General features: G+C 45.8%; 1 long non-coding RNA gene across 1 annotated transcript in view; it reads left to right on the plus strand.

The window, feature by feature from the left end:
• LOC140219301 (uncharacterized) overlaps positions 1-26,560 on the plus strand; it is a 48,022-nt gene that overhangs the window by 4,275 nt on the left and 17,187 nt on the right. Inside the window, exon 2 of the long non-coding RNA XR_011895477.1 lies at positions 23,755-23,820. This is a non-coding gene — a long non-coding RNA (uncharacterized lncRNA). The remainder of the gene's footprint in view (positions 1-23,754; positions 23,821-26,560) is intronic.

The raw sequence follows: 26,560 nt of genomic DNA on the forward strand, positions 1-26,560 counted from the left end.
TTCAGCCTTCTTCACCACCCTCGTCATTCTGTTTGAGTGATGTAAGGAACTTTTATTAGGGAGAAATAGCCTGAGAAAGAACGGTGCAGTGATTAATGTGTACGAACGGATGGTTACATTTTCTACGAGTTCAGGCAACGGCGACTTTATGGAACACCAGCGACCGCGGTTACGTAATGCCGACGACGGCGTGGCGCTTCCACCGCGAAACGGTTCCCTCGTTCTTATAATCTGCTACAACTTATAAAACGGGTCTGGAGTCGCCAAATACGTCACCGCACTGGGAACGAGTCAAAGTTTTTCTACCGCCAGGACTTTAATTATTGTACTCGACGAATATGCTGAACTCCTACGGACGAATTTTAGCACGGAACGTCGACACATTTTTAAAGGCACTGCTGTTGCTTACTTCAACGAATTTGCCCCTATACAAGCTAGCTCTCCGTGGTGCAACAGGTGGCGCTCACCGTGCTAATACCTAAACCTGTGATTGATGCCTGTTTTTATCGCCCTTCGAACGCAACAGCCCTCTTTAGCTGATCAATAAGTTTCACAGATGCTTCTCATCTGTGTCAACAGTTAGCCAGATGCCGCTTATCAAGCACCATACTATCACCGAAGCTGACGCAGGCTCAATTTGGCAGACTTTTTGCATTGTAACACCGAAAGACCTTACGTCAATACAAAAACAAGTGAATTTGTTGCTTCAGAACGGGGTTCAGCCATGTAAGCGTCTCTGGACATCGCCTGCCGTATTGGTGAAAGCAAAGACGATAGCCTGTGCTTGGGCGTCGACTATCGAAAATTCAAGCTGATCACGAAGTCATTTATCCGCAACGGCGTATCGATATTTTTAAAAGTAACGTACATTACTTTTCGTCGATGGACTTGAAAAGCGGCTATTGGACAACTGAAGCTTATGATATAACATCGTGAGAAGACATCTTTTGTGACGCCCGATTGACTTTATGAATTTCAGGTGCTTCGCTTTGGTTAATGTTCTGTGTCAGCTTCAGTTCAACACTAGTAATGGCACTCTGAGGCCTCAAATTGCAATCCTACCTGGCGTACCTCAACGACATGATTGTTTTTGTCTGTCGTGTTGCATAAAAGCGTTAACTGGAAGTAGGGACATTGCCGAACAGCGCCTATAGCGGCCGCCCCTGCGAACGTGCGAGTTCTCTATGGGAGAGCGTCGTGTTTCGCGAATAACTAATCATAGAAGCAAACTTTCAAATCATTCCCGTGGAAATAGGCTGAATTCGCGTAGCCCGGTATATCATGCAAGCGATACCATTACTGAGGGCCGTAAACCCCTTACAATTTGTAAAAATCAAGGCGCAATAGACCAGGACAGAAGAAGAACACAAACTGGTAAGCTGACAAAATGGCAGGATTGACGCGAAAGCTTCGTTGAAAGAAAGGACCCAATGTAGAAGAAATATTCTCAAGAAAAACTTTTGCTTGGGATACTTGCTTTATGCTTGAATGTGTAAAAAGCAAGGCGCAATAGACCAGGACAGAACAGCACGAACGACAGGACCGGCGCCACTGGCAAGCTGATACGGCGATCAAGTCCTGTCGTTTGTGTTCTTCTTCTGCCATGGTCTATTGCGCCTGGCTTTTTACCCATTCAAGCATGAACCAACTAACCAAAGCAAAAGTTTTTCTTGAGCATATTTGTTCTACATTGGGCCCTTTCTTTAAACGAAGCTTTCGCACCGATCGCGCCATTTTGTGCGTCAACTTGATCGCCGTATCAGCTTGCCAGTGGCGCCGGTCCTGTCGTTTGTCTTCTTCTTCTGTCCTGGTCTATTGCGCCTTGCTTTTTACGCATTCAAGCATGAACGAACTAGCCCAAGCAAAAGCGTTACTTGAGGATAACCCTTACAATTTGCGGGCGAAGTTTCCAATGTGTGTCTCTATGAAACGTTCAAATTTTGGAGGCTTTTTGACCAGTAAAAAGTGATTTGCAATAAAACTATGGCCTCGATTTCTATATTCCCTAGGATTTGTCCACTTCCATTACTCAGCTTTCAGGTGGTTGCAACAGCAACTCTTGAAATACAAAAAAAATTCATTGCAATATCGCTGCTTTCATTAAATGCCGAGGAATTTATTGTGGTAGGTATACAAACCTCGTTTTTGCCTACAGCAGCCGGTCGAAATTATCTTATTTTGATCTGATGTTGTTCAGGGTGTTCAGAGCATCTTGTCAGATAACATATTACAAAATGCAGGTCATTTATTTACGCTCCTTGTCTAGTTTCTTTCTACCTGCGCCAACATTTTCGTGTAAAAACAGCTGGCTGTTTTCGTGAACATGCGAACGGGCTCCAAAACTCCCTTTTGCACGTTACGCATAACACATTGTTGGCAATAAATCGAGATAATACGTTCTGAGAGTAAATTTTTTTTCTTAGGCCGAACATTTATGGAGATATTACCAGTACATATTTTTGCCTCTGGATCTGTGTCTTCGCAACGCGTGCATGTCCGACTGTAGTGCTGCTTCAAATGTACAAGAAAAAATTGGGAGCATCCTGTTTGCGTAAATGAAAAACACAAAAACTAAGAATATCCCCAGTTGCCACAGACGTGGCTTTTGCCCCAATGAATACCACTCTGTAGTTCAGTACTTGGCTCATTCTATTTTTGAGTCTGGTCACAGCACCGTTATATAATTACTTGTGCAATTCTTCCGTTATTCGGTGAGAATATTATTCTAGCCTTAATTTACCGTGTTTCTACAGTTGAAGAAACGTGAGGAAGGCCAATCAGAGTATCATATAAACGCTCCCTTACTAGAATCGTTTACAACTCATATCGGCATGGTGGTTTTGTTATGACCACTCCATCATTCACTGAGCAAGATTTATCATTCTCTCTACTGCCTCTAAAAAAATCTAGATGTGTGGTTCCTTGTGTGTAACTCAATGGCAATTGAGCCTTTCATATTGTCCAACTAAGCCACACATTTCCTCTTCTGCCGTGGTGCCATAATACATGTCAATCTCGCCCTTGAATTTCACTCTTTCAGTTTCCCAGAAAGCTTAGGAACGTACACGAGACGAGCTGCCCCAGTTTTAAAGTACTCTTGACATCTGAATAAAATTTAATGGGCAATTTCATGATACTTTATTTGTGTACGTATTTACGATACGCCATTTGTGCTAATAATGACGTAATACATGCGAGTTAAGTTGTACCTAATACATCATGTTTGGGATGGCTGGCCTGAAAGTTGGCCGAGCTTAAGCACTGCACTCCCTGTGGCTGGAAAACCATTCCTTAAAATATTGTGTGCAGAATATAGAAATGCAGGTGCCTAATGGCACAGTCGCCGTCAAAAGCTTACGCGGCGAGGTTCTGCGAATAGGTTTACCAGCGGAGTTAGGCCCACAGCCAGTAAAATTATCCAAAACTGATGTTTATTCTAGACCAGCGCATGCTGGAATCCCGAATACCAAAGCTGCGAACATAGGCTGCAGCAATGCAGGCCTTTTGTTCCGATTGCGCGCTCCGTTAGCTTTTGACGCTGACTATACGTTTTGAAGGAGAGGTGCTTGTTGGCTTATACGTGCTGACAAGCGCCTAGCTCTTGATGATGGAACATTGTAGGGTGCAATGGCAGAACATATGCAAGGTCAGGCGGCTTCGAAACAAAAATCTAGCAATAAAAGCTCAGCATGCTTTTTGTTTAGTTACACTGATGATGAATGTATAGTCAAAATAAATGAACCTTACCGTCCGATTCTGTAGACTCGGGTGTGTAGTGTATAGGAACCGCCTGAACCGTATGGGTTCTACATCGCTGAAGATTCCGTAGTAATTCCGTAATCCCCATTCCTATTCGAATTTTGGCCTGTGTTATGCCTACAAGTCTTTGCAATAAGAAAAGGCAGGTAGTTGTTTCTTGGGATGTAGCCGAGGCTATGGTTGATGTGATTAGTAAGGCTCTATGTGTGAGGGAATATAACATGCAGTACGTCAAAGCACCTACGTTAAGTCACGGTATAATTTACAGGCCCCTTTATTTTATACATTAAAGTAATTTGAGAGTGTTTCTGATAAAAGTTATAAGTCTATTAACATAAGGACATTTTAGCTTTCTGTTCAGCTATTGGGAAAAGCGCTGTTTACGAAGTTCTGTTCTGTGTTAAATTGTAACCTTATCATCGCTTCTAAAAGAAAGTGACTGTATAAGCCCAACTTCCTCGGGCATAGTTAATTTCGCCTGGGTGTAACCACCAGCCGGCTGGTCACTTTCATATTTTTAAATGTGGCCCTGTGAGGTAAGTTATGAAGCGGAACAACAAATAATAATGTTTCTAAATAAATAACCATCACAGCTTTATTACAAACCCCGGTGCGTTGGTGCGAGTCATAATGTGTGATAACTATAAGAGCGGTAGCCCTTGGTTCTAAGATTACTTGTCATTCCCTGGATTCTCAAGGACACGACGAAACCGAACCCGTAAAAGGGTAATTCCAACCTTGAGATAGTGCACGGGACCTTTCAAGTGCTACACAAGCCCATTCTTTGTGTATATTTCTGCCAAATGTCATCAAAAAGCCTAAAGCTTTAAGCAGCGACAGTTTTTTTACAATCACGTCAGTGGTTGCCCAGAAAGCGCAGACATGCAGTCCACTTTAGCCCACATGCTCTGAACCAAGACATATATTAACGAGAAAGGGGCTCCTACATTACACATGGCGAGAAACTGATAGACAGAGTACAGCTTATTATCCCAATGTGTTGACGACACGAACTCCGCTGCTTGTGCTTCGTAACATGACAAAAAAATCATTTTTCAGCGTCAGTAGCCTATACGTAAAACAGGAAATTGAAGTAAGTCACATCAACTGTCCATATATCGAAATTACAAGAAAGAAAGCTGAAACTGTACTTCATAATACTCGTAACGGAAACTTAGATACGTGTGATTCATTTCAATTTCTTATCTGTTTGACTGTAAGACTATGCTGCTCAAATGTTAAAAGTAGTTTAATTTTCAAAGATTCATAAGAATGTTGTCCTGCAACATATCTTCCTAATGGTCATGCACAAATTTCTCCGTCATATATATGGTCGAAACACAACTAAGCAGAATTGTGAATCATTTCAAAGTTAATATGGCTTCTCCACATCTAGGGCAAATACCGTATGCACTTGAGAATGCAATAATACACAATCGGTTGTTCGCATTAACATCCTGGATATAGGCATGAAATGAAAATCTCAAACATATTGCAGGGCTTCATTTTTTCGTAGCAGATTTCAACCACTAACCTTGTGAAGCATCGCACATCTTTTTTTATTTTACAGCGTGAGTTCGGATATAGATAAGAAATTTCTTTTCAGGGTGAATCCACAGTTGCGATATGAATTTCAGGGGCTCGTTGATTAAGTTGTCATTTCAACATTGAAGACGAGAGACATTCATGCACCCACAAGATAAGCGTCTAACAGTGACGGCTTAGTGAGCGGCTGCTGCTGCTGCTGCTGCTGCCGCCACCGCCGCCGCCGCTGCTGCTGCTGATGATGATGATGACACATCGACCGAGATGACCGCCCCTCGTCCAATAATACTTTTCACCGTTTCTTTAATTTATTTATTTACACCATCAATGCTCCAAATCGCTACTGAAGGGAGCGGGTTGCGAAGCATAAAGAAATATTGCCATGATTAAAAAGTAACTTTCTAATAACACAATTTTAGCTGATGGTAAACGGATAAAAGTCGGTGTGCACCAGGAAGGCAGCGTTACAGTTCTATAATATTACCTGATATCGCAAGGAATTTCGAAGTAAAATAATTAGTATATAGGAATTTACATTACACAGTGTACGCTACGTTATGTTGCATGAAACATGCGTTTATTAGTAGTAAGTGAGATTTCTGTGGGGAGGCGACTCCATTCAGGGGATGTGCGTGGCTAAAGAAAGCTTAATAATGTTAATGTGCCTAGATTTGGACATCTACTTTATACAGCTGATCAACAAGATTCTATACATGTTGCAATGGAGATATCAGCTGAAGAAATGCAAATTCCAGGTTAGTTTTCGAACAATAGCTCTACTAACAACTACCAGGTGATGCGAGAGGGCGATATAACTCCCGTAAGGAAAGCTATCCGATTGGCAGCCGAAGGCGCGTCATCGATAATTTTTCTAACTTTATAACGAAGAAATGTTTGCCATGGTTGCAATGCCAGTTAATGTGTTTCAATAAAAAGAAAGCAACAGTTAGAGAATACAAAATGACAATTTATAACTACACTCAAGACTTCCGGCCAACAGCAAGTGTCGCCTGCTTATGTTACAACGTGCTCTTTGTTGGCGAGAGCTCCGCGGTGAGTGTTATTCTTGAGATTTTTTTGTTACGTTGTGGGCTCTACAGCCCGCACGTGGCCAGTGACAGCATATTAAGCTGCGTTTCATGTTGCCATGCAAGGCAGCAAACGAGCGCAGTGGCTGCAGCACATCGGACTGTTATATTCGATTGGCGCCAGGATTTGCGCGTTTGCGGCCGTCACTTTACACCGCAGAATTACTGCCCCAATAGTATCTCACGTGTCCGGTATTCGAATAAATGGAAGCGCAAGCTGTCTGGGCGTGGCCTTTTCACCATGCCCGTTCACGGGATGAGCAGCGGCCCAAACGTAAACGTTGGGCAAGGTGCAGCCACCTGGTCGCAGCAACGTGTTCTATATTACGTCAGCTGTAAATTTTTGGCAGGAGCAAACACATTGTTTTCCTAAATGATTAGATAGAATAAACTTTATTGGATAAGGTGATCTACCCACCCCCCGACACGCAGGTCAGGGGACAGGTGCCGCTGCCTCAGATGTAGGCTGGGAGGCCTTGGGTCCCAGCAGCCTCTTCAGCCAGTTGGGCGAGCCGGAGCTGTAGCTCAGAGTCCGAGCTATGCAGCAAGGTCTCCCAGGTCTCTCTATCACCTATGTTGTGCGTCTCCCCGGGAGAGTACGGGCATACCCATATTATGCGGTCGAGGGTCCCTCTCGCCCCACAAAGATTAAAGGGACCCTGCAACGGTTCGAACAAATTTTGTAGACGCGTAGGGTACCGCTTAAGCAGAACATTCGCACCATAATTTAAGTGAAGCGTTGCGTATAAATAGAACTACCCGTGATTACAAGCTAACCTCCTCCCTAGCCATGCTTTTCCTCCTCAACTCTTTTGCCGAGTGGTCGGGGCTAAGCTCCGCCTTCACTGGTTCTGCGTTACGATGCGACGTCACATCGTCCACTTCCGGTTGTTTTGGAGCCCACCCCCGCCCACGATGTGCATTTTTAAAACCTTATAATAAATTATACGCTTTACGTGGAGCACTAAGATGTGTCAATTAATGATCAGAAGGACCTACTCTAACGACTCAGTACGTTTGCAGAAAATCGTCAAAATCGTTTCAGGGTCCCTTTAAACCTATCGCTCCTGGCCTCGGGGTACATGTGGTTCACCATAACCGGGTGCGGATACGTGTACGTTTGCAGTGGTCTCCACGCGACTGCTTGTCTGTTGTTTAATTTCCGGTCTGGCGGGGATACCAGTCTACAATCTAATTTATAATGCTGCGTGATCTCCACATACTTTAGCATGCGCTCTCCGCTCCCTCGGTCTTCGAGGGGCCCCGTAGAGGCTCGGCAGTAGAGATCTCGAGCCAGCTCGTGGGCCGCCTCGTTGCCGGGGACGGCTTCGTGCGCCGGAGCTAAAATTATTTGAATTTTTCTATTTAACTTTCTCTGGCCTAGGATTCTGGCCGTTAAGGGTGAGATCCTTCCCATGCTAAAATCTTTTATGGCAGTTTTGCTGTCACTGATCAGAAATTTCGCCTTCGTTCCAGCGCAAGCTAATGCGATTGCAGTTTCCTCGGCAACTTCTATGCTCCGCCCACACAGAGTGGCAGCTGTCCCTGGATTACTCCGGCCGCTGACAGCCGCTGCCATCGTGAAACCGCCGCCACCTCCCGCCGCGTCTACATAGGCCACCTCATGTTCCGAAATTTCGCCGAATCTAATTTGTAATGCTTCGGCTCGTTTTTGCCTCCTGTCTTTGTTATGCTCAAGGTGCATATTTCTTGGCAGGGGGGGGGGGGGGGGATAGTTAGATTTTTTCTGACTGCCCTTTCTACCCCAACCTTTGGGTGGGGCCTCTATCCGGATTTATTCCAACTTTGGTCAATATGGCTCTTCCTGTCCTCGTGGTGCTGTCTCTCAATTTTAGAGGCTTGCACCGCTTCCGCAAATTCTTCCCATGTGTTGTGCACCCCTAGAGTAATAAGTCTTTCTGCGAAGGTGCACATGGGCAGTCCCAGAGTTTTTTACGGATTTTCTGATTTGACAACCAATCTTTCCTCTTTCCATCGCTTTCAAATCGAGATATGGCGTTGCGTAGCTCACCCTGCTGAAGAAGTACGCCTGTATTAGTTCAATCAAATTTTTCTCCTTTAACCCTTGGCCTTTACTGGCCACCCGCCTAATTAGGCTGAGGGTCTGCATCACGTGATTCTGCAGCTTCTTGACGGTCTCGCCATTATGGCCGTGTGACTGGAGAATCAGGCCCAAGATTGTGATTTGCTGGACATTTGGTACCAGCTTACCCGCCACCTTAATTATGATCTCCCACGGTGCCATGCAACTTAAGTGATCAGGATTGTATATAAACAATTCTGATTTCTGCGGCGAGCACGCTACGCCTTTCTCGGCCACGTAATCGACTATGATGTCGGTGGCGGCGTGGAGCAGGCTTTCGACGGCCGAATCACTGCCCCGGTTGACCGAGAGGGTGATATACACCACATATATACTAAATTTTAACCCCTCGAGCTTTGCCAATTGCTCGGGGAGTTCCCTCATAGCAGCGTTGAAGAGTAGGGGAGACAGCCCTGATACCTGGGGGCGTACCCTTACTCCCTAGTTCAATTGTGGTGGACTCCCCTGTTTGGAACTTCGCGCACACAGTTCTTCCCGTCAGGAAGTCCCTGATGTACCGGTATGTCCTGGTACCTGCGCTAATCTTCTTCAGCCCTTCCAGGACCGCTCCATGGTCTACGTTCTCGAAAGCCTACGTGAGGTCCAGGCCCATGATTGCTTTTGCATCTTTAGACCTTGAGTCTATTATATCGTGTTTGATTTGGAGCGTGACGTCCTGCGTACACAAGTGAGGTCGGAACCCGGCCATCTCATGTGGCCACAGATCGCCCTGCTCCATGAAGCCCATCAGTTTGGTCTGGACGACGTGCTCCATCAATTTCGCCAGGCACGAAGTTAACGAAATTGGCCGTAAGTTTGCTAATTGCGGAGGGTTCCCGGGCTTTGGTTTTAATGCTTGCCGTCTTCCACTGTTGTGGAAGCTCACTTTTATCCCAACATTCCTGCATGTACTCGATTAGATACCTAGTGGAGTCAACGTTTAAGTTCCTGAGCACCTTGTTCGTTGCCCCGCCAGGGCACGGAGCCGATTCATTTAAAGTCTTACAATTTCTGTCACCACTTCCTCTTCTGTGATGGGGGCGTCCAACGCCTCGTTAGGCGCTCTACCATAGTCGGGAAGTGGAGTTCGCGATATTTCGAATTTGTTCATGAAATAATCATCTTTCCCTTCGAACGCGTGTCTCGCTTTTGCCAATCTTATACTGGATTGAGTCTTCGTGCTTTCGGGGTCCAACAAGTGCCGGAGGATGCTCCACGTCTTGGAGAGGTTCATGCTCATCTCCATTTCGTCACATTTGTTTCCCCAATTTTGTTCGCCTAATTTGAATGTATAATCTTCGATTTCCTTTTATACCTTGCAATCCTTCTTCTGAGGTTGCGGTTTCGGTTCTGTTATTTGAGACAACGCTCTATGCTTTTCTTAGCTTCCCACATATGCAGCAGACGGCTGTCCACAATCTCCGGGGCGTTATCCCCTTCGAGCGATTTGTCGTCTGTATAACGTTCGATTTGAGCACCGTCGTCCATTCCTCGATATTTCTGATGGACCCCAGTTCCGGCGCCCTCGTGATATTTCTCAACTTATCCCACCAAACAACGGCTGGCGTGCGAGCCCTGCGTGGTTTAGGGCCTTCTTTCAGTATGGAAACAATTATGTAGTGGTCGCCGCCAAGATTTTGATCCGAATTATGCCATTCTAGGCCTTTTACGTTTTTCTAGAATTTGAGATTTGGAGATGCAGCCTTACTAACGCTATTGCCCACCCTCGTAGGACTGTCGGGGTCCATGCGCAGAGTGAGCCCTAGGTCATGCGTATCTTCCCACAGCTGCCTGCTTTCCGCGCTCTTGTGGGAGTACCCCCATTCCTGGTGATGTGCATTAAAGTCCCCCACTATCAATAGTGACTGGTCCCCCACTATCAACAGGGCTTTGCGAAGCAGAGCCCTCAAATGTCTCACACTTGTTAGATCAATAATACCTTTTGGTTTAACTGGGTAAGCTCTGCGCCACCAATTGTCGGGCCCATGCAGATTGATCAAGCCGCTCACGTACGTAATGCTAGAGTGTACTCTAGTCTATACTACCACTCCTTCATCACAGCAACAGTATCATTAAGAGGCTTAATTTACGCTTCCACCCCTCCACCTATCCGTAAGAACGCCTTGCTCGCCTGTGGTTGCCGGAATGCTCGACACAATGAGGACTGCGATAGAACGCTGGCAACGCACACTGCTTAAATAGCGATCGCTTGGCATTGAATGCCAGGCGCTTGGCGAAAAGGTTGGAGAGGCTTGGCACGCTCGCTCCTAAACAACAAAAAATTGACGACAGGATGTCCCATCATTACGCAGATCTAGTTAAGGCGGAGTTGTGCCCCGGTTACTCCGCGAACGAGTTGAATAGAAAATGCGTGGCTATGGAGGAGGGCAACATGTAATCATTTATAGGTCTCTTAATATGAAACGCTTGACTTAAATTGTAGCGCAAATTTTTTTGCTGTAGCTGCAAACTACGCGCTTGCAAAATTTTCCGATACCGTTTAATGGACTCTTCCGGCCATTTTACTCTATGTTCGGTAATCATATGAGAATCTGCTCACCAGACTATCCAAAATAGAGCACCGCACGAGCAGGTTTTCCAGGCCCGGGCCCCACTCGAACCCAAGAGTACCATGCGTTGGCCCGTGCGAGGACGGCAGGCAGTTTTTAAACTGGTCTGTACTAGGCCCGGGCCCGAAAGATTCTGCCCTGGCTCGACCTTGCCCGACCCGCTTCTTTTCGCCATTATCCCTTGAGCCTATAAGAAGCTAGGTCGAGTTCTCGGTTACTGTAAAGCACGGAGGAAGGAAAAAGTTAAGAGGGAGCATACCGCAACGCGATTAAACCAAAGCTGAAGGCCTAACACGTGATCGCACGTCAAAGTGGGCGGTTGCTTTTAGTGTTCCCTCTCTGCGGGCAGAGCCATGGTAGGGCAACCAAACAAACGAGTGCCGAATAAAAACTGCTGGCACAGGCACTGTGAACCAAACACCTCAGCAAATCTTGATTCTTCCTCCAGGATCTTCATGCAAGAGGTCACGTGTTGGGCCACCACTGTGGCTTCAGGGAGCGTTCGCTTGCCAAGGCTGGTTGCGCGACGGAAGGCTCCCTCCTATATTTTCCTTCTTTTATGCTCTGAAGATACAATCATGTAATCAACAGGTTATACGGATCCAGGGGTCTAATCTATAGAGCATTTAAGCCACGGTCATTATGTTGTGCTTTTTGGAATGTCACGAAGTCAGGGAACGAGGCGTCAATAGCGTCGATATACTAATTGAAGTTGCCAGCATCGCACTCAGTCGTAAGTAGAGGTAGGCGCGATAGACAGTGAGCATCTGCGTGGCGGTTACTGCTTTTGTAGCATACTACTAAGTCAAACTCTTGGAAGCGCAAGGCCCATTGCGCAACTCGGCTAAACAAGTCATGTAGGACCACCAATCAACAAAGGTGTTGAATTATTCTCAGTACAGTCTCGCATCGAAGAAGTAGAAACGCCTCCTTCCTGGAGGCGTTTCCAGGAAGGCCCCTGGCTGCCCCTGGCTGCACGTGCTCACGAGCACGTGCAGCCAGGGGCTACCTGAACAAAAAAGAATAAAAAGAATGGCTGATGCTTTGAACCTCGCTTCTTGTCATTAAACCGTACGCCATCTTAAACATTTGGTGCCGGGATCCGGGATCTACGGCCGGAGACCACGGAAGGCTGCGAGTGAACTGACCTTCATGGAGGGGCTGCGATTGAAGCGGACGTCGAGACGATCGAGGCAAGAGCTCTTCTCAGCGATGAAACAGCCACTGTAGATCAGCTCAACACTATTTACGGACGTCTCAAGGTGAATAACGATAAGCTGAACAAGATCAACGAGGAGCTAGAGGGCCACACAGTTGATGAAGAGTTTGAGCAAGAATACAACACCGTTGTGGAATGCGAGGACAACGCTACCAATGTCATGATTGAGCTGCTTAGCAAGCGAGACCGTGTTGTCACGTTATCAACACTGGAGCTTCGGACTTCATCGACAGTCAGTACAGCGGGAGTCTCTGAAACAAAGCTACCCTAGCTTACCATCGCCCCATTCGCTGGTGATTCGTGTCGATGGAATGACTTCTGGGAACAATTCGACCAGATGATTCACCGCAACGGACGCCTCCCAGCGACGGACAAGTTTAACTACCTGAGGTTCTTCCTTAGAGGCGACGCAGCCTCAGCCGTTGTGGGACGGCCTACAATAGAAGCTTGCTACAAGGACGTCATCGATATACTGAAGAAACGCTTCGGCGATAGAACGAGACTTGAACAGGAGTACTTCTCCAGGCTTCATACTTGGCTTTCGGTCCGTTCAAGTGACCCGACAGCTCTTCAAAAGCTATGCGACCAGATCGTCATCAGCATTCGTCGACTGGAGACCTTGGGGGTGAGCAAGGTGTTCTTTTCCACAATGTTGTGCTTTCTGTTGAGGCGGGATTTACCAAACGATATAGTGGTACAGTACCACCGGTCTCGCGCCATTCGGGCGACAAGTGATAGCAGTAATGCAGCGTCTATCACGGAGCTGGAAAGCCTATTAAATTTCCTGTCCATCGAGTTGGAGAGCTTAGAGAAAAGCCAGTTTGCGAATCCAGGAAGAGAGAATGCGCCAAAGAAATTTCGCCATTTTCGTGACTCGAAACCCACGTCTTTAGTTCTCCACAACAACACTATGAAAATACCTGAGAACTGTGTGTGTTGTAAGTCGAGTCAACATTCCACCGAAGACTGCGCACTTGATCTCCCACAATCGCAAAAGAAGCAAATTTCGTCAGGAGACACGAGGTGCTTTCTGTGCATCACTAAAGGTCACAGGGCGTGTGATTGTAGACGCAAGGTTACCTGCTCTACCTGTCAAGGACGCCATGCGAAGAGCGTGTGTGATCCGCAAAACGTAAGCCAGAAGACACGGGAAAGCGGCAGAACGGCAGCCCCCGACTGTGGGCGCATCTTTAGGGATATCGTCGTACCATCGAGCATTCATCGACTAGTGTCCTCCTGCAGACCTTCCGAGCTTGGGCAGTAACAGACTTCACCTGTCGATATGTCCGAGGTGTCATAGATGGCGGCAGTCAGCGCACATTCGTCACAGAACAGCTATCACGACAGCTGAAGTGGCAGTGTGTGGGCCCTACCATCATTGCGCTGAATACTTTGGAAGCAAGTCGAATCGAGCAACGCAGAAGAGGCGTGTTGTGCAGCTCTGTCTGCTGAGCCAGCTCTTATATATGAAAGTTGCCTTGCAAGCGATAGAAATTGCCCAAATATGCCAAGATATCGAGGCAAGTACAACCAGCTCACCGTTCGTCGGGAAAATTCAGGAGTCTGGAAAGGACATCGCTGATCACCGACTATACGAATCCGTTGAGAATGAGAGCAGGCTCAGTTCAGTATTGATGAAGTTCGAAGAACCCATCATTCTTAGGGACGGAAGATACGAAGTGATGTTGCCCTGGAAGGAAGAGGTCGAGCTCTCGGACAACAAGCAAGTCGCAATAGCAAGACTTTGGAAACTTATCTCCCTACTGTTGAGCAAGCAAGGACTTTTAGAGACGTACGACAACACCATACGGGAGTACCTGCGGGCTGGACATGCCGAGATTCCTGAAGGGATACCCCGGAATGCGACAAAGGTCGCACTAACCACAAAAGTCAGATTAGTTATCGACATATTTGAAACAGAGCAGCGCGGTTTTGACGGAGACAAGCAAGGAGAAACGACACAGACGAGCGCTGTTCCTGTCAAAACTTGTCCCCGTCAAAACCGCGCTGTTCCGTTTCAAATATGGCTTACCAACTCACCCAAATGTCCGTTTTAACTAGTTTTCGACTCTTCTTCGCACGCCAAAGGGTGCTTCTCATTAAATGAATGCCTCGAAAAGGGCGAAAACCTGTACCAGGATCTGGTGAAGGTACTATGACGCTTCATAACGCACCGTATAGCTCTGATAGCCTACAAAGAGAAAGCGTTGCTTCAACTCTCAATCGCAGAGAAGGATAGAGATGCCTTTCGATTCCTCTGGTTTGGAGAAAAAAAGCACTGCTTTTTTTAGAAGAAGAGATTCAAGAGTGGAGAATGAAGCGAGTGCCATTCGGAGCAGCATGCAACCCCTTTCTACTGAGGGCAACTATACTCCATCGCCTAAAGAGTATGCCTTCAAGCAAAGACAGTACCGCGAAACTTCTCAGTGAGTCATTCTACGTAGGTGATTTAGTGGTGGGAGCATAGTCAGATGAAGGAGCATTTCAAATCTGCCGCGAAGCCAAAGAGATTATTCAGGAGGCAGGAATGACGCTAAGGAATTGGACGACCAACACAGATGGTCTCATTAAGGTATTGGAGCATTAAGGCACGTGGAATCACATAGAATCCGTACACGGATACTTTCACATTTTCTTTGAGGGGCTGTCTCGAATTTATGAAAGAAAGATGATACCAAGCGGTTTGTTCTTCAAGCTGCTTCACGGATATTAAACCCAATGGGATTTGCTGTGCCGTTCACCATTGCCCTGAAGATCTTGTTCCAGAAATTGTGGACACGTGGAATAGGCTGAGATGACCGTGGAATATTCAGGATCCGTAAGAAGAATGGCATGAATGGGTGAGTCAATAACCAGTCTTGCAGAATATTTGCATGCCACGTTATTTTGGCAGTAGAACGAAATCACCCCGAGTGCTACAGGCTCACGTATTTTGCGACGCAAACCCTTCGGCATACGGTGAAGCAATCTACATCGTACAGAGCAGCTCAGGGAGGCCCGAGTTGATCGCAACAACACGTGTGGAACCTATCAAGACAATGACATTGTCACGGCAGGAGCTTCTAGGAGCATTGATCCGAGCAAGACTGCTTAATTACATCTCAAGTGCCCTCACTGATCTTGAGATCCACTGTACAATGTGGTCGGATTCCACAATTACGTTGTCATAAATAAATGCTGACGCAACGAAGTGGAAGCAATTTGTGTCGAACAGTGTGAAAGAGATCAGGGAAAAAAACCGATCCTTCCATGTGGAAGTATTGCCCAGGACAGGCGAATCCTGCTGACATACTGACAAGTGGAGTTTCAATGATTATGTTATTGTATAACCGTACGTGGCTGCGTGGACCAGACTGGCTAGGTGAATCAGAAGATAGATGGCCGCTACCATCCCCAGAACCTATCAGCACCGACGATAGGATAATTTGTGAAATAACTGCCGTTCACGTTGCGATCTCCAGTGCGATAAAGCCGACATCGATTCTGGCCATTGACAGCTACAGCAGCATCGAGAGGCCGCTCAGGGTCACGGCATGGATATTCAGATTCATCAAACACTGCCAATTGAAAAACAGAGCGTGCACTGGTTTTCTAGTAGCCGAAGAGATCACTGAAGCAGAAAAAGTGTTGGATCAGACATGTACAGCAGCAAGCTTTCAGCGAAGATATAAGTTCAATTTGAACAGGAACCATCAGCAAAGACAACCTCTCGCATCAAAGACCTCAACCCGTTCTTGAATGCCGACAGCATCGTCCGGGTGGACTTCGCCTGTTGCACCTTGACGCATCTGAGGAGGTAAAACACCCAGTCATCCTTTAGCACGATCATCACTTTTCTACGCTACCGACAATGTAAGCACACTGCGAAATACTACATGGAAGCGTGAAAGGCACCCTGTCACAGTTGCGAGAGCACTATTGGATCTGCCAGGCAAGAACATTAGTGAAGAAAGTCATATACGGCTGCTATACGTACAGACGTTTGAGAATTGGCTCTGGTGACGCTCCAACTGCTCCTATATCATTTCATTGTGTAAGGCCGACGAACTCGTTCGTGGTGACTTCGCAGGACAACTATTTGCTGTGGCTCAAGCCGGAGAAACAAAATGTTACACAGTGCTCTTCACATGTGCCACATCGAGAGCAGTGCAACTGGAACTGGTTTCCAGGATGGCCTTAGCAGAATTCCTCATGTCTTTACGACGCATTGTAGCGTGAAGTGGTCTACCTGGCGTGATTTATTCAGACAACGCAAGAACATTTAAGAAGACGTCAAAAAACTTAGAGACGCTTTTCAAGTTGCTTTCCCAAGAGGACGTAACGGCGTACTTTAGCCAGAAGAGTATCACTTGGAAGTTTATTCTTCCCAGCGCACCATGGTGGGGCGGCTGGTGGGAGCGTCTGGTCAGGACGATCAATCTTCCACTGAGAAATGTTCTCGGCAAAGCTTGACTTAACTTTTAAGAGCTGCCGACGGTGCTTACGGTAGTCGAAGCGGTAGTGAACTCGAGGCCTCTCACCTACGTTGAGTCGGACTGCGAAGAACCTGGTGCATTACCACCAGCGAACCTCATCATAAGACGGACTGATGACGCTACCACAGGGTAGCAGCGATGTGTCAGTGGACTTTATGCGCACGGAAGCTGCCCGACGACACGCCTACTAGAAACGCCTAACTGAGAACTTCTGGAAGAGGTGGGCATAAGAATATCTGCTGCAAGTTCGATCAGCGCACCTTTCCCATGGGAGGCCCAGCAACGAAATAAAGACAGGAGATATCGTCATAGTCTACACCAGGAAATTACCTCGACAAATGTGAAAACTCGCAAGGATTCTTTAAGTCTACAACGGTGTTGATGGCCATGTCCGCTCTTGCAAGATTCAACAACAGCCAGGTGATTATTACCGCCAGACCAATACAAAGCTGTATTCGCTTAACCTGATCGAGTCATTTGGCAGCCGGGAGTGTGTTGAAATAATTTCAGCACAGTCTCGGATCCAAAAAGAAAAAGCGCCTCCTTCCTGGAGAGAGCCCGTGCAGCCAGGAGCTACCTGAACGGAAAAGAATAAAAAGAATGGCTGATGCTTTGAACCTCGCTTGTTATCAGTAAACCGTACACCATGTTAAACAAAGGGAATGATGGTAGGTGGTGATTGAGACACGAGGGCCTTAGACGGGTAGGTGAAATTTGCGAACGGCGAAAACAACTGCCAGGCACTCCTCTTCTGCCAGTTTGTAGTTGCGCTGTGCCTTGCTCAATTAATGGCTTACGTAGGCAACCACGTGTTCAGCACTGCCATGGCGTTGGACGAGCACTGCGCCTAGGTCGATTCAACTGGCATCGGTATGAATTTCTGTAGCAGCAGAAGAATCAAAGTAGCACAGCACCAGCCCCGATGTCACCATGAAGTTTAGCTGCATAAATGCAGAGGCGCAATCGGGTCTCTAGTGGAAAGGCACATCTTCTTGCAGCAAGTCAGTCAGTGGTTGCGCCCTGTCAATGAAGTCGCAGAAGGACGAGCATAGGCCCAGAAAACTTCGTAGGTCATGGAGAGTTATAGGCTTCTTCAAATTGCTGACAGTGGATACTTGCGGCGGATCCGTTCTAACACCATTTTTGTACACAAGGTATCGCAGAACCAGTGTTTCAGGTTCTCCAAATGACTTTTCTTGAAGTTCAATGTCAGTGCAGTTTTCACTAGGCCGGTTACAACAAGATCAATGTGATTATTATGTTTCTGAAATGTTCTGCCAACGACGTGAAATAGTGCCTCAGTCATTTTGAGCGAGCGAGCCAGTCGAGCCCCATGCCCCTTCGTTCTCCTCTTCATCCGACCGCTCGCACGTTTCGATATATATATATATATATATATATATATATATATATATATATATATATACATATATAGCATTATTCGACTGCTTTGTTGTGCTCTTTAATGGGAAGAAAAGCTTCATTTGAAGGCCTCATGGCATATACAAACTAGCTTTTATATGAGGCGGCCAATAATGCTATGAGAAATCAAAAAAGCTTAAATAATTATGAACATTACTGCGATAGTCCAACTTTCTGAGTAACTATTTTACGGCACATATTTCAATCCACGAATTCTAGCTAGTGACATTGCAAGTCATTTTGACTTGGAAGGAATTCTCGGGAGGGCACAGCCTCGGAGATATCCACCCTGAAGAGTTCGGTAAAAGTGCTGTGTTGTTCTACTTAATTGAGTAAGAAAATACCACGTTTTTAATTCATTTACAAAATAACTGGAACAGCAATGTATTTCATCGAACACTTTGAAAATTTATATATCAAAACCAGGGGAGTCATGAGAACTCCTTCCTATAACTTGAAAATTCATCGGCTGCTATAAATGCTACATACTCCGACATCATTCCACTTTACTATGACACATATTTGCCATAGTCACCTGCAGGCATGGAGGACTCAAAGCGACTGCATGACGCCCACTCAGTGACGTTGGAATGAAGAAGGAATGATAGCGCATAACGACTAGTGCATGAAGAAAAGGACATGTTGACTTATGAATTATGGGGATGGTATAATCACGATAACGCGACGATGAGGACAATGAGTTGATATATGTATGGTGATGGTGATGTAGCAACTACGGCATGGCAACAACCGGAAGGTGCAGGAACGATGGCGATGGCGCAACCAAGACAGCACCACCACGGCCATATGGCAAAGGAAGCATGATAGCATATGTGTGACGACAATGCAAAGACGATGGTTGCATGACAACGCCGGCCTAACCGCGACTGAATTGCGACAACGCGAATACGATGAAATTACGAACAAGAAATTACGTTGACGTATCGACGAAATAGGTATGACAATGATGGCATGATGGCAATGAGATGAAAATGCTGAAGTGATAAGGATTGCGATACGACGGCGTAACGATGGTTGTATGACAACAATATAGCGATCATGGCATAACGAGTCGGATGTCGCAGTTAAAATATTGACGATAGAACAACATTGGCGGCGTCCCATAAACGACGTGACAACGAATCCATGACGACGACTGTATGAATACCATGCCGTGACGAAGATCGCATGACAACCGCATGACTACAACGGGATGATGACGAGCGTATAATCCCAATGGCGTGACGATTACTATGTTACGAAATCGGAAGAACGACAATGGTGCGTCGAAGATGGCCTAACGAGATTGGGGTGACCAAGCGGAAGTGACGACGATGGCATGGATTACGATCGCATGACCACGATAGTCTATAAACGGATGTATGATAGCGACTGTCTGGAAATGACGGCATGGCAGTAGCAGAATATTCACGATTGAATGACGACATTATGATTAAAAGACAACGATGAAGAAAGAGTGACGTCAATGGAGCGAGGAAGGCGGTAGGACGTATACAGCACGATGATAATGAGATGACGCTATTTGAAGTGATTATAATCATAAAACAACAGCTTATGAAAGACGGCATAACGGCGACTGTGTGACAACGATGGCGAGGTGACGACGGCATGACGAGAGTCGGATAACAGCTGAAATTAACGGGATGCAACGATCAATACAACTAACTGCCACGAGCACATACCTAGTGGATTAAGCTATTAGACAACTTGGACCACTGGGTCGGAGTAGAAGGCGTGACGAAGGCGGCATGAAGGTAAGATATTACGAAGCTGGAATGGCTACATAGAGCGACCACTACGCATTACGACCAGGAGCATACAATTAGTGGCCTAAGCAGATAGCAGCTTGAGCCACAGGGTCTGCGTAAGAGGGCGGACAGAGAGACAGGACAGACAGACCAGACCAGACCAGACCAGACCAGACCAGACCAGACCAGACCAGACAGACAGAGACAGACAGACAGACAGACAGACAGAGACAGACAGACAGACAGACAGACAGAGAAAGAGAGAGAGTCAAAATGGCTGAAATAGGCAAATGATGCTATGCTTCTAAAATAAGTATCATATCGATGCTAATATCGAGTCCGTTTAAATGTAATTTGTCAGTGATAATATAGATGTTTGTAAATGGAACTTATATTATTCTTACTGGGCCAATTTACTGTTTCTTCGAGTCTCTCTTCTTACTGGCTAAGGCGACACTGAAGCACATTTTGGTCTCTATTTATGGCGCTTACCCATTATGAACGATAAAACGAGGAAAGGAAGAGAGAAGTCTCAAGGAGAAAGTAAGACAATGATTTTACTGACTCATTTATCGATTGATTGATTAATGGGTTTTGTTCTCGCAATGGCGAGTTCTGGACAAAGAGCGCCAAGAAAGTAAGTAAAAAAAAGGAAAAATTGCAAGAATATAGTAACGCCGAATAAACATACACAGGGAAAATGTATGATTTACGTACTGATAGGTAATGTATGGATATGAATATATTATGAATACAACTAAGAATTTGTAAAACTATCGTATTATGTAATACACCTTGGTAAATGTGTTGCACTGACCGTCATGAAATGTTAGACGAGCCGTTGTTCGCCGGAAAAAACAATGAGCCGTGCTGTAATTTCTTTGATCTGTATTTTAGTGTACGTTTCAAGTAGAATATCAATAATAAAATAATTCCTTTTATATTATTGTCAGATTTGTAATGCGAGCCATCAAAAGGCATATCCTAAGAGAATTTGAACACACGATTTTTTTTGCCATATTGGAAGACTGAGTGGAGCAGCGTTTCATGTCGGTGGTCTTTCGGCCCTATTAGGATTGAAATGCAGTCAAGAACTATATTTCATATCTTCTTTTAATGGGTGTGCTGTTTACTCAAAGAACTCTTGTAAACATAGTAGCTTTTATTCGTCGTAAGTGCAAAGCAGGTGTGTCGTAGTCATACAAGATGTGCATCAAAATCAGAAGTTTGTTGGTGAACCCTTCTAACAAGGTGCATTTTTTATTGATGTTCCGAAGCTTATGTCACGTTGTTGCAGGTGTACCGCGATTCGTAACGCGTTACTGCATAAGACAATAACGTTTATTCCAAGATAAAAAAAGGACCTTTACTGAACGCAAGGTCGCCGAGGGCTGTTTATTACTTTAGAGACGGAGCTTAGCAATTAAGTTCAATATACAAGAAGCAACTGTCTCTATCATCCCCAAGGGGCCGCCGCACCATCTGCTAAAAGCCGAGGACTTATATGTACGGGGTGTCCCAGTTAACTTGGGCACAGCTTAAAAAAAAGAAAAAACCAGGAGCTCTAAAGAAATCGTACCGAATGCATAGTAGCGACAATCGTGCGTACTTAAAGCCGGCATTTCTTTCATCACGAAGTATTAAATTATTATTTGCTTTTAATTAGTGAACGTCGTATTTCTTGCTTGAATCACAAAATGTCAATTACAAATTTGTAGGCCACCTTATATAAGCTCTGAATTAAGCATTTCATTCATACTGAAGTGGACCTGGTTGTTTTTTATCAGAAAGAACTAAAGCATGCGAAATGCGCAAAATGTGACATAGATGCGCGCTCGTGCGCACCTATTCAAACGCTTCCAAGCATCCTTTGAAAGATATACGGTTGCATTCTTTTATCGCCGCGTCGTACAAGGCTTCGTCATGTAGGATGGCTCGAGAGGTTTCGTGACCTAACTAGCAGGGTGCGATGAGCCTCAGTATCTGCGGACGCAAGAATGTTCTGCTCGGTAATCAGGCACTCGGAATAGCTTTAACCTTCACATATCATGAAACAACGCTACAAAAGAAATTGAACCAACGCTTAAAAATGGAGTACACAAAAGAGCACAAGAAATTGTTATAAAAAGAGCAGAAATGAGTAAAAATAAACTCAGGAGTTTACTTCAATAAAAAATAAACCAAATCACGTAAGGCGTCTGGGCCACCCACAAATAAAGAGCCAAAAGTGCAACTGGCTTAGGCATTTACTCTTTCTGTCTCTTGAACTCCGGAAAAGAGGCAAACGGAAGCGGATTTTTTACCAATTTCTACCTTTGTCGCAAACTTATTTTATGTAATGGTAGCGTGACACTATAAAGGTGCGTTAAACAGTCACGTTTTACACCAGTTTTGAGCGGTTATTTTCCACTGCCACTTATAGCACGTGCTCAACCAGGTGACCGTCTAAAGCAATTCAGTACTTGCTCGTTCCCAAAACTAGTGCTGTTGCAGCTTTGACCAACGACGTTGGAATCTCACGATAGACTGCTTATTTTTGAGTTTAGGGCGTGCGGTGTGGTAGTTTCGCTGCTATACCCGCGATATTTTACGCAGCCCCCGTGAAGTCCAGTGGTGCCATGTATGCCTTCCTTGCTGGCCAAGGTACGTGTCCCTGCCGACCAATTCACTCTCCAGAAAAAGCTTGTCGAGCCACGCTCGAGACTGACTACTACTATGCGAAAGAGCACTGTCGTGTTGAAACCAGATTTTCCGTACGTGTGCAAGACGAAAGTTGCAGCGGACATTCTTCACATGGCCCACGAGGATGTCGTTGACGTAGCGTTGTGTCGTTAGTGCGTTCTCAAAAAGAGGCCCACAAAGCTCCGGAATAGCTTGGCTGTCTTCTTGTCACCGTGCGGCGCCCCCAGAGCCAGGATCATTTTAGCCTTCCGATCATTTTTGAAGGGCATGATTGTCTTCCTGAATAAGCTGGTCACTGGCGTGGTACCGTTGGGATCTCCCGTTATTATCTACACACTTACACATCAAACTTAAATGATTTGCATAATCGACAAAAGAATATGTTGACCACACAGATCTGTCAAAACGCCTTAGATTGACATGGCCTGCGCAAGGTTTGTTTCGATTGCTAAATAGAACAAAAGGAACATACGTTCCGGGTTCGCCTATTGCCGAACACAATGACTGCGCAAAATTACAGTACCAAGTGCGTCGTCACGGTTTCCTGGCTCCGAAATCCCACGCTCACCCTCTACGGCTCCGTTACGCTTATCAATGCGTAATCGGCGTGTTCTCATGATGTCGCAACCATCCCATAGCGTGAAGCCGTGCATCCAGCTGCCGGCTCTAGTGAAACCATGTATCCGTAGCTATTCGCTTGGGAGCGCGTATCTATTTTCTATTTGGGATGTTTCGCGCGCTTTTGGTTTTTCTCGCCAAAACCAGTGAGGCAAAGCTGAGCACAAAACAAACGCTTGGTGCGGACTTTATATGTGGTGCCCTATCTCTTTGTAATTTGATATGTTTTCGATTCAAGCAATAAAAACCATGTTCCCTAATTAATACAATTATTTAATTAGTGCTTCGTGATGAAAAGAATACTGGCTCCAAGTACACACGACTACGCCTCCTAAGCAGTCGGTACGATTTCTCTAGGGCTCATGAGTTTTTCTGAAACATGGGTCCAAGTTGACTGGGACACCCGGTATATGAAGATTGAATAACACCCCGCGACGAACTTTTTATTGTTTGCTTTCGTTTGTAGCATTGATTACTCCTCTTGCCTCTTATTTTTGGTGTAGTTCACCTTCTTGGGACACTTGCTACAGACTCGGAGGACTGCACTCCATCAGGCAAAGAAATTATTGGTACGTGGAAGAATGCATCTCATAAAAAATATATCAAGAGCTACAAAAAGAAACGTTTGTACAACAGTTTAACACTAGCTTGAGCACAGAATGATTTGTGAAGAACACTGTGTGTTATTTTTTTTTGTTTTTGTTTTCCGACAAGAGGAATAATTTTTGTTACTGCCCTCTGATAATGCCTTCTATTGTGGATGGAAGTTTATCTGTTTTGACTGATAGTACACACAAGTAACTAAAGCACAAAAGAAAGATCTTTTTGAATTACATATCTTCGGAAAACGACAATGAATAATCGTGGTATATGTGCTGTATGCATCAGCGATTTATGGCTGCCTTAGTGGCATCAGGTATGTGTTACGCCATCTGCATTGAAATAGGTGATGAGCGCCGAGATTGTTGAGAGGCCATAGGGTGGCGCTGCTGAACAGAGGGGCGTGGCCTCCATTGCGGCCTTGGTGGCCTCATTTCTAGGGTCGCGGAAGGCAAGAACGCCTTGGGCACTGGGTGCGCGGTAAAAAAAAGAACAACTGGCGTCGATAAGGAATCCGGAGTTTCTAACCATTGTGTGGCTGTAATATGATCGTGGTTTTGGTCCTCAAACCCGAAAATATTTTTTCTGAGTATTGAGGGCATGATCTCTGCTAGGTGCGGATCTATTTTGAGTTTGTTCAAACTGTGTATCAGGCAACTTGAGGACTTCTAGTGCAAAGAAACATTTTTTTCCCTGTTTGCAATAAAAAATATGCAACAAATTAACGTAGAGCTATTTACTGAGCCGCCAACAATAAAGTGAACATCCACTCCTTCAAATGACGCATGCCTGAAACAGGGAGTGGGAGTGTAGCTCTACCTATTAAAGATGTGGTGCGATGGCGGATTCAGTTAAGTCTAAATATGTCGGCACACCCCATAAGTAGTGCAGTCTAAAAAGAACGAAGGTAACGTAAAGGAAAAGTTGCAGCTTCTTCCGAAAGGGGAAGCATCGGCTGCGACAGGAAATTAGTGGGCAGCTATACGAAGTAAGGATAGTGCTGTGTCCGCGTCTTGCCACTGTCTCTCGTCCCTTTTCTCGCGCTAAAAAACCTCAGTTATAGAATACCAACACGCCCTAACCTACGCTCTTTTAAGCATAATAGTTTTATCAGCCGTATAATCTTCTCAACATGGCATACTAAATTGATAAGCGTAGTATCACCCGCACGCAAGCGAACGTCAGCACATCTCAATAGATCACCGCGGAAACTCGCTGCCAAAATGATGCAGCGAAGAAACGCGGTAGCAGCAGCAGTGAGCGAATCGACCTTCGTGCTGCCGCTCGCATCAACGCTAACTACGGCGCCAAGACAGTAGAACGTGCTCCGGAGTAGAAGGTGCCCCCCCCCCCCTACCTACCTACCTACCTACCTACCCTCCCCTGAAGCCTTGCGCGCGACGGAAGGCGGCGCGCTTCCTCCTCGCTTTCCGGGATTGTGTGCCGCGAGATTGTGATCGCCGGCTCACTCTCGCAGCGTTCACGCGCATATACACCTTACGGCACGGGGCTACCATTTTGTTGCTCTTGGGTTTCGTACAAAACCTGATGGCGACGCCGACGGGGAAAAATGCGCCTTTGGTGTCCATAAAATTGCTATCGCCATAATATAAGAGTTAAATAAATGGCCATACGTAAGCATAAAGTGGTACTAAAGCAGATTAACGTGACGTAGTTGTGGTTGACGAGACTAAAAAATTCCGGAGCCACACCCCTCTGGAAAATGCACGAAAAAAAAAATTATGTGGTTTTACGTGCCAAAACCACTTTCTGATTATGAGGCACGCCGTAGTGGAGGACTCCGGAAATTTCGACCACCTGGGGTTCTTTAACGTGCACCTAAATCTAAGTACACGGGTGTTTTCGCATTTCGCCCCCATTGAAATGCGGCCGCCGAGGCCGGGATTCGATCCCGCGACCTCGTGCTCAGCAGCCTAACACCATAGCCACTGAGCAACCACGGCGGGTAAAATGCATGACCAGCGACGCTGTTTAGTGCATGCCACAGAAGTGACCCAGAATATTGAACAAACATAAGAACGTATTTATTGTCCTAATCTGTGCAGCGCACACACATTCGCGTATCATTTCTATCATTAAATGTCTCCATCGCGTAAAACAATAAATGGCTCGTACGCCCTTCGGCAATGGCTCACACCCCCGTAAGCGTGGCCTCCCCATTACGACGAAGAGAAGTGAAATTCTACGCTGGAATTATGAGAAGCAACTGATCGAGCTGTGGAACACGACGACGCTCGAGCTATTGCTGGTGGTGATAGTTTTTAGCACAATGGAGTCAGCTGAGGATGAAGCCCATTGGACCACGAATATCTTCTAGACATCCCGATACACCGGAACGTCCAAGTTCCGGTTAGGATGTCCAGTGGATAACATGAGGACATTAATTTCGGTATGTGATATTTAAGACGCCCTTCGGACATCCACACGATTGAACTTCTGGAACCTAAAGTAATCTCAAAACATTAATCCTATGGAATCTTTAAGGATGTTTTCAACGGTCAGTCCCATACCGGTCATATGTGGGACGAACACGCACAATTCAACACGTACTACGTGATCATATCGCGAATTTGAAGTCTGTTCTACACCTGTGTTCAGCGCACGCTCTTCTGAAAGGACATGTCAGCCAGCAACGTGAAGCTGTTGCACATAGGATCCCACTTCCAATGACGACGGTAAATTGAGAAG

Source organism: Dermacentor andersoni, chromosome 7 (assembly GCF_023375885.2).
Source record: "Dermacentor andersoni chromosome 7, qqDerAnde1_hic_scaffold, whole genome shotgun sequence".
In the NCBI taxonomy this organism is placed as follows: Eukaryota; Metazoa; Arthropoda; class Arachnida; order Ixodida; family Ixodidae; genus Dermacentor; species Dermacentor andersoni.